Here is a 16,160-nt window from a genome sequence, read left to right as displayed (position 1 = left end):
TTGAAAATGACCAAAAACACCAAAAATCTGACATTTAATTCAAAATGGCTGACTTTCTGTTGTGTTTAGAGAATGACTCCAAGAGACTTTTTTGCTTGCACTGATGTGCTACATATGCATGCCAAATTTCATAGTCATAGGTGAAAGTCTGTGTGGAGGCTATTTTTTAAATTCTTTTAGGGGGCGCTATGGTACATGCTGTGAATGTATTTTGGCCATAAATGTGATCAGGACAGGACTGTGTTTAATCATGTGAGGTCTGAGGTAGATTGGAGCATGCAGAGGATAGTTAGGTAGCACTTGATGTTTCATGGCGAACCATCAAAATTCTGGAGGTCGCCATGTCCACACCCTTTGACTCTGCAAGAATCTTTGATAACTTTTGATCATAACATCGTGTTGTATATCCTGGCAAAATTTCAGCTCTCTAGACCTTAACCCCGAGGAGGAGTTCGCTCTCAAAAATGAAAAAAATACAGAAATTTTATCCACTTAATTCAAAATGGCGGACTTCCTGTTGAGTTTAGGGGATGGCTCCAAGAGGCTTTTTTGTGTGTCCTGGTGTGCTCTATAGGCCTCCCAAATTTTGTGGATGTAGGTGAAACATGCTGCCGGGGCTGTTTATTAAACATACTGTAGGGGGCGCTATAGCACATGCCCCGCAGAGATGCATACAGTGTTATTTCCTTGAGGAGACAGTGATGTGTGTGTAAATTTTAGTGAGCTGTTGAGCATTCTAAGCCCTGTCAAAAAGTACTTTGTTTGTCACAAAACAACGCGGTTGGCACGGCAACAGCATTTCATCAAATATCAAAATCTTCACACTGTGGTATTGTCTGGGGGTGAAGAATCAGCTGACCCAATTTTCAGAATGATATGAAAAAGTTTGGGAGCAATTGGTGTGTGCAAATGTAATTTCTAAACTTCTTGTTACAATAGGTGGCGCTATGACTTTTTCCAAAATTTTCACTCGTGGGATGACTCACACTGGGAATGGTGTCCAGCACATGAAGTTTGGGGCAGATACGATTAGGATTTGCTGAGATATAAACATTTTAGTCGTCATGGCGAGACATCTAAATTCGCCGCGCCGCCACAGGACACACCTTTTTATGACACGTCACCATTTTCACTGTGAATAATCATCAACATGTTAAGGTTTATTTCACCACATTTGAGGGTGAATCTGAGCAAGAGACAAAGAATAATACATCAAAGTGTAAAAAATGACATTTTCTGTTGCCAGCAGGTGGCGCTCTGACTGTGAATGGATTTCATCATATGGAATGTGATCAGGGCAGGAATCTGATCATACATATAAAGTTTCAGGCAGATTGGAGCATGTTCAGGGCATTTACACACAACTTGAAATTTTCATGGCGAAGGATCAAAATTCCACAGGACCGCCACGGACACGCCCTTTGACTTTTGAAAAAGATTTTAATAACTTTTGCTCATTAAGGCCTCCTGTATGTACTGGTTGAATTTGAGGCGAATTGGAGTTTCCCCCTGGGAGGAGTTCGCTCTGGAAAAAAATGAAAAATGGGCAAAATCTCACATTCAACTTAAAATAGCTCACTTCCTGTTGGGTTTGGAATATGGCTGTCACTGACTTTTTTGTTCAGTCTGATGTGCTGCATATGTGTACCAAATCTTGGTAGCTGTAGGTGAAACCATGATGGGCGTGGGAAAGTGTAGGGGGCGCTATGGAGCCATTTTGCCACACACCTCTACATTCCCTTTAAAATATGAAATTTTTCACCAGTCCTGATGTGTGTACAAATTTTCATGCGTTTTTCGAGCATGTTTAGGCCCTCAAAAATGCAATTGTTCTGAGAGACAAATAAATATAATAATTAAAGCTGCGAGCAGCGTTGAACGGGTCCTCGCATACTTCCTGGTCGGCGACCCCAAGCATCTCCACCAGGCAAAGCTAGGACTGAGAGTGTATTTAGGCCCATGAATGTAGCAAAGGCTGGATTCTGAGCACACAGGTCAAATTTCAGGCAGATTTGAGCATGTACAGGCTATTTATGCAGCACTTTGTGTCCATCCACCAGGTGGCGCTATCTCTGTGACTGTATGTTGGTCTATGACACTCATCAGGACTGGACTCTGATCAAACATGTAAAGTTTGAGGCGGATTGCAGCGTGTACAGGGGATTTACACAAGACGTCCTGCTTCATGGCGTAACATTAAACTTCAGCTGCCCGCCATGGCCACGCCCTTTGAGTTTTATGAACAATTTTCGCAAATATGCAACCTGAAGACGTGTCTTATATATTTTCCCAAATTCAGATGTTTTGGAGTTATTGCCTGTGAGAAATGAATTGTGGAAAATGACCAAAAACACCAAAAATTTGACATTTAATTAAAATGGCCGACTTTCTGTTGGGTTTAGAGAATGACTCCAAGAGACTTTTTTGTTTGCACTGACATGCTACATTTGCATGCCAAATTTCATAGTCCTAGCTGAAAGTCTCTGTGGAGGCTATTTTTTAAATGCTGTAGGGGGCGCTATGGTACATGCTGTGAATGTATTTTAGTCTATAAATGTGATCAGGACAGGACTGTGTTTAATCATGTGAGGTCTGAGGTAGATTGGAGCATGCAGAGGATAGTAAGATACCACTTGATGTTTCATGGCGAACCATCAAATTCTGGAGGTCGCCATGTCCACACCCTTTGACTCTGGAAGAATCTTTAATAACTTTTGATCATAACATCGTGTTGTATACCCTGGTAAAATTTGAGGTCTCTGGGAGTTAACCCCCAAGGAGGAGTTCGCTCTCAAAAATGAAAAAAATAGAGAAAATTTATCCACATAATTCAAAATGGCGGACTTCCTGTTGAGTTTAGGGGATGGCTCCAAGAGGCTTTTTTGTGCATCGTGATGTGCTCTATCGGCCTCCCAAATTTTGTGGATGGAGGTGAAACATGCTGCCGGGGCTGTTTATTAAACATACTGTAGGGGGCGCTATAGCACATGCCTGCAGAGATGCATACAGTGTTATTCCTTGAGGGGACAGTGATGTGTGTGTAAATTTAGTGAGCTGTTGAGCATTCTAAGCCTGTCAAAAAGTACTTTGTTTGTCACAAAACAACGCGTTGGCACGGCAACAGCATTTCATCAATATCAAAATCTTCACACTGTGGTATTGTCTGGGGGTGAAGAATCAGCTGACCAATTTTCAGAATGATATGAAAAAGTTTGGAGCAATGGTGTGTGCAAATGTAATTTCTAAACTTCTTGTTACCAATAGGTGGCGCTATGACTTTTTCCAAAATTTTCACCGTGGATGACCTCACACTGGTTCTGGTGTCCAGCACATGAAGTTTGGGGCAGATACGATTAGGATTTGCTGAGATATAAACATTTTAGTCGTCATGGCGAGACATCTAAATTCGCCGCGCCGCCACAGACACACCTTTTTATGACACGTCACCATTTTCACTGTGAATAATCATCAACATGTTAAGGTTTATTTCACCACATTTGAGGTGAATCTGAGCAAGAGACAAAGAATAATACATCAAAGTGTAAAAAATGACATTTTCTGTTGCCAGCAGGTGGCGCTCTGACTGTGAATGGATTTCATCATATGGATGTGATCAGGGCAGGAATCTGATCATACATATAAAGTTTCAGGCAGATTGGAGCATGTTCAGGGCATTTACACACAACTTGAATTTCATGGCGAAGGATCAAAATTCCACAGACCGCCACGGACACGCCCTTTGACTTTTAAAAAAGATTTTAATAACTTTTGCTCATTAAGGCCTCCTGTATGTACTGGTTGAATTTGAGGCGAATTGGAGTTTCCCCCTGGGAGGAGTTCGCTCTGGAAAAAATGAAAAATGGGCAAAATCTCACATTCAACTTAAAATAGCTCACTTCCTGTTGGGTTTGGAAAATGGCTGTCACTGACTTTTTTGTTCAGTCTGACGTGCTGCATATGTGTACCAAATTTGGTAGCTGTAGGTGAAACATGATGGCCGTGGGAAAGTGTAGGGGGCGCTATGGAGCCACTTTGCCACACACCTCCACAATTCCTTTAAAATATGAAATTTTTCACCAGTCCTGATGTGTGTACAAATTTTCATGACTTTTTGAGCATGTTTAGGCCCTCAAAAATGCAATTGTTCTGAGAGACAAATAATAATAATAATAATAATAATAATAAACCGTAGGGTTTCAATAGGGTCCTACGGCACCGTTGGTGCCTTGGACAGCCGGTGCCCTTGCACCGCCTGTCCTCGGCACCTCGGTGCTTGGACCCTAATAATAATTAAAGCTGCGAGCAGCGTTGAACGGGTCCTCGAATACTTGCTGGTCGGCGACCCCAAGCATCTCCACCAGGCAAAGCTACGACTGAGAGTGTATTTAGGCCCATGAATGTCACAAAGGCTGGATTCTGAGCACACAGGTCAAATTTCAGGCAGATTTGAGCATGTACAGGCTATTTATGCAGCACTTTGTGTCCATCCACCAGGTGGCGCTATCTCTGTGACTGTATGTTGGTCTATGAAACTCATCAGGACTGGACTCTGATCAAACATGTAAAGTTTGAGGCGGATTGCAGCGTGTACAGGGGATTTACACAAGATGTCCTGCTTCATGGCGTAACATTAAAGTTCAGCTGCCCGCCATGGCCACGCCCTTTGAGTTTTATCAACAATTTTCGCAAATATGCAACCTGAAGACGGGTCTTATATATTTTCCCAAAGTCAGGTGTTTTGGAGTTATTGCCTGTGAGAAATGAATTGTTGAAAATGACCAAAAACACCAAAAATCTGACATTTAATTAAAATGGCCGACTTTGTGTTGGGTTTAGAGAATGACTCCAAGAGACCTTTTTGTTTGCACTGACGTTCTACATATGAATGTCAAATTTCATAGTCATAGGTGAAAGTCTGTGTGGAGGCTATGTTTTAAATGCTGGAGGGGGCGCTATGGTACATGCTGTGAATGTATTTTGGCCTGTAAATGTGATCAGGACAGGACTGTGTTTAATCATGTGAGGTCAGAGGTAGATTGGAGCATGCAGAGGATAGTTGGGTAGCACTTATATTTCATGGCGAACCATCATAATTCTGGAGGTCGCCATGTCCACACCCTTTGACTCTGGAAGAATCTTTTAATAACTTTTGATCATAACATCGTGTTGTATATCCTGGCAAAAATTGAGTTCTCTAGAGCTTAACCCCTCAGAGGAGTTCGCTCTCAAAATTAAAAAATAGAGAAATTTTATCCACGTAATTCAAAATGGCGGACTTCCTGTCGAGTTTAGGTGATGGCTCCTAGAGTCTTTTTTGTGTGTCCTGGTGTGCTCTATAGGCCTCCCAAATTTTGTGGATGTTGGTGAAACGTGCTGTCGGGGCATTTTATTAAGCATACTGCAGGGGGTGCTATAGCACATGCCCTTTAGAGATGCATACAGTGTTATTCCTTGAGACGACTGTGATGTGTGTGTAAATTTTAGTGAGCTGCTTAACATTCTAAGCCTGTCAAAAAGTACTTTGTTTGTCACAACAACAACACGTTGCCACGGCAACAGCATTTTATCAAACGCTAAAATCTTCACACTTCGGCATTGTCAGGGGGTGAAGACTGGGCTGACCAGTTTCCAGAAGGATATGACAAAGTTTGGAGCAATAATGGACGCAAATGTAATTTCTAAACTACTTGTTACCAATAGGTGGCGCTATGACTTTTTCTAAATTTTTCAGTGTGGATGTCCTCAAAGTGGTTCTGGTGTCCAGCACATGAAGTTTGGGGCAGATAGGATCCTTTGCAGCTGAGATATGAACACTTCAATTTTCATGGTGAAACATCAAACTTTGCCGTCCCGCCACAGACACGCCTTTTTATCACACGTCACCATTTTTTCTGGGATTCATCATCAATGTGTTCAGGCTTATGTCGCCACATCTGAGGTGAATCTGAGCAACAGGCTAAAAACAGTACATGAAAGTCTAAAACTTGTCAAATTCTTGATACCACAAGGTGGCGCTGTGACTGTGAATGAATCTTGCTATATGGATGTCATCGAGGCAGGTCTGTGATCATACATGTAAAGTTTCATTCAGATTGGAGCATGTACAGACTATTTTGCAGCACTTTGTGTCCATCCACCAGGTGGCACTATGTCTGTGACTGTATAGTGGTCTATGAAACTCATCAGGCCTGGACTCTGATCAAACATGTAAAGTTTGAGGTAGATTACAGCATGTACAGGGGATTTACACAAGACGTCCTGCTTCATGGCGTAACATTAAAGTTCATTTGGCCGCCATGGCCATGCCCTTTGAGTTTTGTGAACAATTTTCGCAAATATGCAACCTGAAGGCGTTTCTTATATATTTTCCCAAATTCAGGTGTTTTGGAGTTATTGCCAGTGACAAATGAATTGTTGAAAATGACCAAAAACATCAAAAATCTGACATTTAATTCAAAATGGCTGACTTTCTGTTGTGTTTAGAGAATGACTCCAAGAGACTTTTTTGCTTGCACTGATGTGCTACATATGCATGCCAAATTTCATAGTCATAGGTGAAAGTCTGTGTGGAGGCTATTTTTTTTAAATTCTTTTAGGGGGCGCTATGGTAGATGCTGTGAATGTATTTTGGCCAATAAATGTGATCAGGACAGGACTGTGTTTAATCATGTGAGGTCTGAGGTAGATTGGAGCATGCAGAGGATAGTTAGGTAGCACTTGATGTTTCATGGCGAACCATCAAAATTCTGGAGGTCGCCATGTCCACACCCTTTGACTCTGGAAGAATCTTTTAATAACTTTTGATCATAACATCGTGTTGTATATCCTGGCAAAATTTCAGCTCTCTAGACCTTAACCCCGAGGAGGAGTTCGCTCTCAAAAATGAAAAAAATACAGAAATTTTATCCACTTAATTCAAAATGGCGGACTTCCTGTTGAGTTTAGGGGATGGCTCCAAGAGGCTTTTTTGTGTGTCCTGGTGTGCTCTATAGGCCTCCCAAATTTTGTGGATGTTGGTGAAACATGCTGCCGGGGCTGTTTATTAAACATACTGCAGGGGGCGCTATAGCACATGCCCTGCAGAGATGCATACAGTGTTATTCCTTGAGACGACTGTGATGTGTGTGTAAATTTTGGGTGAGCTGTTGAACATTCTAAGCCTGTCAAAAAGTACTTTGTTTGTCACAAAAACAACGCGTTGCCACGGCAACAGCATTTCATCAAATATCAAAATCTTCACACTGTGGTATTGTCTGGGGGTGAAGAATTAGCTGACCAATTTTCAGAATGATATGACAAAGTTTGGAGCAATGATGTGTGCAAATGTAATTTCTAAACTGCTTGTTACCAAGAGGTGGCGCTATGACTTTTTCTAAATTTTTCAGTGTGGATGTCCTCAAACTGGTTCTGGTGTCCAGCACATGAAGTTTGGGGCAGATAGGATCCTTTGCAGCTGAGATATGAACACTTCAATTTTCATGGCGAAACATCAAACTTTGCCGTCCCGCCACAGACACGCCTTTTCATCACACGTCACCATATTTTCTGTGCTTCATCATCAATGTGTTCAGGCTTATGTCACAACATCTGAGGTGAATCTGAGCAACAGGCTAAGAATAGTACATGAAAGTCTAAAAAATGTCAAATTCTTGATACCACAAGGTGGCGCTGTGACTGTGAATGAATCTTGCTGTATGGATGTCATTGAGGCAGGTCTGTGATCATACATGTAAAGTTTCATTCAGATCGGAGCATGTTCAGGAGAGTTAGACAGCATTTCCTGTTTCATGGCGAAGGATCAAATTTCGACAGGCCGCCACGACCACACCCTTTAACTATGGAGGAAGATTTTGATAAATTTTTCTCAGGAAGGTCTGCTGTATGTACTGGCAAAATTTCAGATCGCTCAGACTTTTCCCCTAGGAGGAGTTCATCATAGATTTTGTACAGTTAACGCATGATGGCGCACTTCCTGTTGGGTGTAGAGCATGGCTGTGATTGACTTTTTTGTGTTTCCTGATGTGCTGCATATGCCTCCCAAATTTTTTAGCTCTCGACCAAATTCCCTCCGAGTTGGCCTAATACCACTTTTTAAAATTTTGTAGGGGGCGCTATGGAGCCATTTTGCCACACACCTCCACATGCCCTAAAAAATATGAAATTTTTCGCCAGTTCTGATGTGTGTGCAAATTTTCATGACTTTTCGAGCATGTTTAAGCCCTCAAAAATGCAGTTGTTCTGAGAGGCAAATAATAATAATAATAATAATTAAAGCTGCGAGCAGCGTTGAACGGGTCCTCGCATACTTCCTGGTCAGCGACCCCAAGCATCTCCACCAGGCAATGCTACGACTGAGAGTGTATTTAGGCCCATGAATGTCACAAAGGCTGGATTCTGAGCACACAGGTCAAATTTCAGGCAGATTTGAGCATGTACAGGCTATTTATGCAGCACTTTCTGTCCATCCACCAGGTGGCGCTATCTCTGTGACTGTATGTTGGTCTATGAAACTCATCAGGACTGGACTCTGATCAAACATGTAAAGTTTGAGGCGGATTGCAGCGTGTACAGGGGATTTACACAAGACGTCCTGCTTCATGGCGTAACATTAAACTTCAGCTGCCCGCCATGGCCACGCCCTTGGAGTTTTATGAACAATTTTCGCAAATATGCAAGACGTGTCTTATATATTTTCCCAAATTCAGATGTTTTGGAGCTATTGCCTGTGAGAAATGAATTGTTGAAAATGATCAAAAACACCAAAAATCTGACATTTAATTCAAAATAGCAGACTTCCTGTTGGGTTTAGAGAATGACTCCAAGAGACTTTTTTGCTTGCACTGATGTGCTACATATGCATGTCAAATTTCATAGTCATAGGTGAAAGTCTGTGTGGAGGCCATTTTTTAAATGCTGTAGGGGGCGCTATGGTATATGCTGTGGATATATTTTGGCCTATAAATGTGATCAGGACAGGACTGTGTTTAATCATGTGAGGTCTGAGGTAGATTGGAGCATGCAGAGGATAGTTAGGTAGCACTTGATGTTTCATGGCGAACCATCAAAATTCTGAAGGTCGCCATGTCCACACCCTTTGACTCTGCAAGAATCCTTTGATAACTTTTGATCATAACATCGTGTTGTATATCCTGGCAAAATTTCAGCTCTCTAGACCTTAACCCCGAGGAGGAGTTCGCTCTCAAAAATGAAAAAAATACAGAAATTTTATCCACTTAATTCAAAATGGCGGACTTCCTGTTGAGTTTCGGGGATGGCTCCAAGAGGCTTTTTTGTGTGTCCTGGTGTGCTCTATAGGCCTCCCAAATATTGTGGATGTAGGTGAAACATGCTGCCGGGGCTGTTTATTAAACATACTGCAGGGGGCGCTATAGCACATGCCCTGCAGAGATGCATACAGTGTTATTCCTTGAGACGACTGTGATGTGTGTGTAAATTTTGGTGAGCTGTTGAACATTCTAAGCCTGTCAAAAAGTACTTTGTTTGTCACAAAAACAACGCGTTGCCACGGCAACAGCATTTCATCAAATATCAAAATCTTCACACTGTGGTATTGTCTGGGGGTGAAGAATTAGCTGACCAATTTTCAGAATGATATGACAAAGTTTGGAGCAATGATGTGTGCAAATGTAATTTCTAAACTGCTTGTTACCAAGAGGTGGCGCTATGACTTTTTCTAAATTTTTCAGTGTGGATGTCCTCAAACTGGTTCTGGTGTCCAGCACATGAAGTTTGGGGCAGATAGGATCCTTTGCAGCTGAGATATGAACACTTCAATTTTCATGGCGAAACATCAAACTTTGCCGTCCCGCCACAGACACGCCTTTTCATCACACGTCACCATTTTTTCTGTGCTTCATCATCAATGTGTTCAGGCTTATGTCACAACATCTGAGGTGAATCTGAGCAACAGGCTAAGAATAGTACATGAAAGTCTAAAAAATGTCAAATTCTTGATACCACAAGGTGGCGCTGTGACTGTGAATGAATCTTGCTGTATGGATGTCATCGAGGCAGGTCTGTGATCATACATGTAAAGTTTCATTCAGATCGGAGCATGTTCAGGAGAGTTAGACAGCATTTCCTGTTTCATGGCGAAGGATCAAATTTCGACAGGCCGCCACGACCACACCCTTTAACTATGGAGGAAGATTTTGATAACTTTTTCTCAGGAAGGTCTGCTGTATGTACTGGCAAAATTTCAGATCGCTCAGACTTTTCCCCGAGGAGGAGTTCATCATAGATTTTGTACAGTTAACGCATGATGGCGCACTTCCTGTTGGGTGTAGAGCATGGCTGTGATTGACTTTTTTGTGTTTCCTGATGTGCTGCATATGCCTCCCAAATTTTTTAGCTCTCGGCCAAATTCCCTCCGAGTTGGCCTAATACCACTTTTTAAAATTTTGTAGGGGGCGCTATGGAGCCATTTTGTCATACACTACCACAATTCCTTTAGAATATAAAATTTTTCACCAGTTCTGGTGTGTGTACAAATTTTCATGAGTTTTTGAGCATGTTTAGGCCCTCAAAAATGCAGTTGTTCTGAGAGACAAATAATAATAATAATAATAATAATAATAAACCGTAGGGTTTCAATAGGGTCCTACGGCACCGTTGGTGCCTTGGACAGCCGGTGCCCTTGCACCGCCTGTCCTCGGCACCTCGGTGCTCGGACCCTAATTAAAGCTGCAAGCAGCGTTGAACGGGTCCTCGCATCCTTGCTGGTCGGCAACCTCAAGCATCTCCATCAGGCAATGCTATGACTGAGAGTGTATTTAGGCCCATGAATGTCACAAAGGCTTGATTCTGAGCACACAGGTCAAATTTCAGGCAGATTGGAGCATGTACAGGCTATTAATTCAGCACTTTGTATCCATCCACCAGGTGGCGCTATCTGTATGACTATATATTGGTCTATGAAACTCATCAGGACTGGACTCTGATCAAACATGTAAAGTTTGAGGCAGATTGCAGCATGTACAGGGGATTAACACAAGACGTCCTGCTTCATGGCGTAACAAAGTTCCGTTGGCTGCCATGGCTACGCCCTTTGAGTTTTGTGAACAATTTTCACAAATATCCAACCTGAAGGCGTGTTTTATATATTGTCCCAAATTCAGGTGTTTTGGAGTTATTGCCTGTGACAAATGAATTGTTGAAAATGACCGAAACTACCAAAAATCTGACATTTAATTCAATATGGCGGACTTCCTGTTGGGTTTAGACAATGACTCCAAGAGACTTTTTTGTTTGCACTGATGTGCTACATATGCATGCCAAATTTAATAGTCATAGGTGAAAGTCTCTGTGGAGGCTATTTTTTAAATGCTGTAGGGGACGCTATGGTACATGCTGTGAATGTATTTTAGGCTATAAATGTGATCAGGACAGGACTGTGTTTAATCATGTGAGGTATGAGGTAGATTGGAGCATGCAGAGGATAGTTAGATAACACTTGATGTTTCATGGCGAACCATCAAATTTCTGGAGGTCGCCATGTCCACACCCTTTGACTCTGGAAGAATCTTTTAATAACTTTTGATCATAACACCGTGTTGTATATCCTGGTAAAATTTGAGGTCTCGAGGAGTTAACCCCTAGGAGGAGATCGCTCTCAAAAATTAAAAAAATAGAGAAAATTTATCCACGTAATTCAAAATGGCGGACTTCCTGTTGAGTTTAGGGGATGGCTCCAAGAGGCTTTTTTGTGTGTCCTGGTGTGCTCTATAGGCCTCCCAAATTTTGTGGATGTTGGTGAAACATGCTGCGGGGGCTGTTTATTAAACATACTGTAGGGGGCGCTATAGCACATGCCCTGTAGAAATGCATACAGTGTTATTCCTTGAGACGACTGTGATGTGTGTGTAAATTTTGGTGAGCTGTTGAACATTCTAAGCCTGTCAAAAAGTACTTTGTTTGTCACAAAAACAACGCGTTGCCACGGCAACAGCATTTCATCAAATATCAAAATCTTCAGACTGTGGCATTGTCAGGGGGTGAAGACTGAGCTGACCAGTTTCCAGAAGGATATGAGAAAGTTTGGAGCAATAATGCAAGCAAATGTAATTTCTAAACTACTTGTTACCAATAGGTGGCGCTATGACTTTTTCTAAATTTTTCAGTGTGGATGTCCTCAAACTGGTTCTGGTGTCCAGCACATGAAGTTTGGGGCAGACAGGATCCTTTGCAGCTGAGATATGAACACTTCAATTTTCATGGCGAAACATCAAACTTTGCCGTCCCGCCACAGACACGCCTTTTTATCACACGTCACCATTTTTTCTGTGATTCATCATCAATGTGTTCAGGCTTATGTCGCCACATCTGAGGTGAATCTGGCCAACAGGCTAAGAATAGTCCATGAAAGTGTAAAAAATGTCAAATTCTTGATACCACAAGGTGGCGCTGTGACTGTGAATGAATCTTGCTATATGGATGTCATCGAGGCAGATCTGTGATCATACATGTAAAGTTTCATTCAGATCGGAGCATGTTCAGGAGAGTTAGACAGCATTTCCTGTTTCATGGCGAACGATCAAATTTCGACAGGCCGCCACGACCACACCCTTTAACTATGGAGGAAGATTTTGATAAATTTTTCTCAGGAAGGTCTGCTGTATGTACTGGCAAAATTTCAGATCGCTCAGACTTTTCCCCTAGGAGGAGTTCATCATAGATTTTGTACAGTTAACGCATGATGGCGCACTTCCTGTTGGGTGTAGAGCATGGCTGTGATTGACTTTTTTGTGTTTCCTGATGTGCTGCATATGCCTCCCAAATTTTTTAGCTCTCGACCAAATTCCCTCCGAGTTGGCCTAATACCACTTTTTAAAATTTTGTAGGGGGCGCTATGGAGCCATTTTGCCACAGACCTCCACATGCCCTAAAAAATATGAAATTTTTCGCCAGTTCTGATGTGTGTGCAAATTTTCATGACTTTTCGAGCATGTTTAGGCCCTCAAAAATGCAGTTGTTCTGAGAGACAAATAATAATAATAATAATAATTAAAGCTGCAAGCAGCGTTGAACGGGTCCTCGCATCCTTGCTGGTCGGCAACCTCAAGCATCTCCACCAGGCAATGCTATGACTGAGAGTGTATTTAGGCCCATGAATGTCACAAAGGCTTGATTCTGAGCACACAGGTCAAATTTCAGGCAGATTGGAGCATGTACAGGCTATTAATTCAGCACTTTGTATCCATCCACCAGGTGGCGCTATCTGTATGACTATATATTGGTCTATGAAACTCATCAGGACTGGACTCTGATCAAACATGTAAAGTTTGAGGCAGATTGCAGCATGTACAGGGGATTAACACAAGACGTCCTGCTTCATGGCGTAACAAAGTTCCGTTGGCTGCCATGGCTACGCCCTTTGAGTTTTGTGAACAATTTTCACAAATATCCAACCTGAAGGCGTGTTTTATATATTGTCCCAAATTCAGGTGTTTTGGAGTTATTGCCTGTGACAAATGAATTGTTGAAAATGACCGAAACTACCAAAAATCTGACATTTAATTCAATATGGCGGACTTCCTGTTGGGTTTAGACAATGACTCCAAGAGACTTTTTTGTTTGCACTGATGTGCTACATATGCATGCCAAATTTAATAGTCATAGGTGAAAGTCTCTGTGGAGGCTATTTTTTAAATGCTGTAGGGGACGCTATGGTACATGCTGTGAATGTATTTTAGGCTATAAATGTGATCAGGACAGGACTGTGTTTAATCATGTGAGGTATGAGGTAGATTGGAGCATGCAGAGGATAGTTAGATAACACTTGATGTTTCATGGCGAACCATCAAATTTCTGGAGGTCGCCATGTCCACACCCTTTGACTCTGGAAGAATCTTTTAATAACTTTTGATCATAACACCGTGTTGTATATCCTGGTAAAATTTGAGGTCTCGAGGAGTTAACCCCTAGGAGGAGATCGCTCTCAAAAATTAAAAAAATAGAGAAAATTTATCCACGTAATTCAAAATGGCGGACTTCCTGTTGAGTTTAGGGGATGGCTCCAAGAGGCTTTTTTGTGTGTCCTGGTGTGCTCTATAGGCCTCCCAAATTTTGTGGATGTTGGTGAAACATGCTGCGGGGGCTGTTTATTAAACATACTGTAGGGGGCGCTATAGCACATGCCCTGTAGAAATGCATACAGTGTTATTCCTTGAGACGACTGTGATGTGTGTGTAAATTTTGGTGAGCTGTTGAACATTCTAAGCCTGTCAAAAAGTACTTTGTTTGTCACAAAAACAACGCGTTGCCACGGCAACAGCATTTCATCAAATATCAAAATCTTCAGACTGTGGCATTGTCAGGGGGTGAAGACTGAGCTGACCAGTTTCCAGAAGGATATGACAAAGTTTGGAGCAATCATGCACGCAAATGTAATTTCTAAACTGCTTGTTACCAATAGGTGGCGCTATGACTTTTTCTAAATGTTTCAGTGTGGATGTCCTCAAACTGGTTCTGGTGTCCAGCACATGAAGTTTGGGGCAGACAGGATCCTTTGCAGCTGAGATATGAACACTTCAATTTTCATGGCGAAACATCAAATTTTGCCGTCCCGCCACAGACACGCCTTTTGATGACACATCACCATTTTTTCTGGGATTCATCTTCAATGTGTTCAGGCTTATGTCACCACATCTGAGATGAATCTGAGCAACAGGCTAGGAATAGTACATGAAAGTCTAAAAAATGACAAATTCTTGATACCACAAGGTGGCACTGGGACTGTGAATGAATATTGCTATATGGATGTCATCGAGGCAGGTCCGTGATCATACATGTAAAGTTTGATTCAGATTGGAGCATGTTCAGGAGAGTTACACAGCATTTCCTGTTTCATGGCGAAAGATCAAATTTCGACAGGCCACCACGACCACACCCTTTTACTATGGAGGAAGATTTTGATAACTTTTTCTCAGAAAGGCCTGCTGTATGTACTGGCAAAATTTCAGATCGCTAAGACTTTCCCCCAAGGAGGAGTTCATCATCGATTTTTACAGTTAACGCATGATGGCGCACTTCCTGTCGGGTTTAAAGCATGGCTGTGATTGACTTTTTTGTGTTTTCTGATGTGCTGCATATGCCTCCCAAATTTTGTAGGTCTCGACCAAATTCCCTCTGAGTTGGCCTAATACCACTTTTTAAAATTTTGTAGGGGGCGCTATGGAGCCATTTTTGCACACATCTCCACATGCCCTAAAAATATGAAATTTTTCGCCAGTTCTGATGTGTGTGCAAATTTTCATGACTTTTCGAGCATGTTCAGGCCCTGAAAAATGCAGTTCTTTTGGCAGGATAATAATAATAATTAAAGCTGCAAGCAGCGATGGACGGGTCCTCGCATCCACGCTGGTCGGCGAATCCATGCACGTTCACCAGGTGGCACTGTGACTGAGAGTGTGTGTCGGCCTCTGAATCACATCTGGACCAGAGTTTAATCACACATAAAATTTCAGCCAGATTGGAGCATGTTCAGACTAGTTATATAGCATTTCCTGCCCATCCACCACCAGGTGGCGCTGCAACTCAGAGTGTATTTCAAACAGTGGATGTGATGAGGGTTGGACTCTGATCACTCATGTAAAGTTTCAGGCTGATTTGACCATGTAGAGACCAGTTATACAGCATTTACTGTCCATCCAACAGGTGGCGCTGCAACTGAGAGTGTCTGTTGGCCTGTCGATGTGATCAGGATTGGATTGTGATCACACATGGAAAGTTTGAGGCAGATTGGAGCATGCAGAGGAGAGTTACACAGCAGTTGATGTTTCTTGGCGAAGGATCAAAACTCTAATGGTCGCCATGGCCACGCCATTTAGCTTCTGGTTAAACTTTTGATAACTTTTCATCACCAAGTCCTGCTGTGTGGACTGACAAAATTTCAGGTCTCCTGGAATTATCCCCTAGGAGGTATTAACTCTCAAAAAAGAGAAAAATCATCAAAAATCTCACAATTAATCCAAGATGGCCGACTTCCTGTTGGGTTTAGGACATGGCTCCAAGAGGCTTTTTTGTGCATCCTGATGTGCTCTATAAGCCTCCCAAATTTCATGGATGTAGGGGAAACGTGCTGGGGGGGCTGTTTGTTAAAAATACTGTCGGGGGCGCTATAGCATGTGCAGTGCCGAGAT

This window comes from Acanthochromis polyacanthus, chromosome 6 (assembly GCF_021347895.1).
Source record: "Acanthochromis polyacanthus isolate Apoly-LR-REF ecotype Palm Island chromosome 6, KAUST_Apoly_ChrSc, whole genome shotgun sequence".
Taxonomy (NCBI): domain Eukaryota; kingdom Metazoa; phylum Chordata; class Actinopteri; family Pomacentridae; genus Acanthochromis; species Acanthochromis polyacanthus.
Note: the sequence above shows the minus strand (reverse complement) of the source record.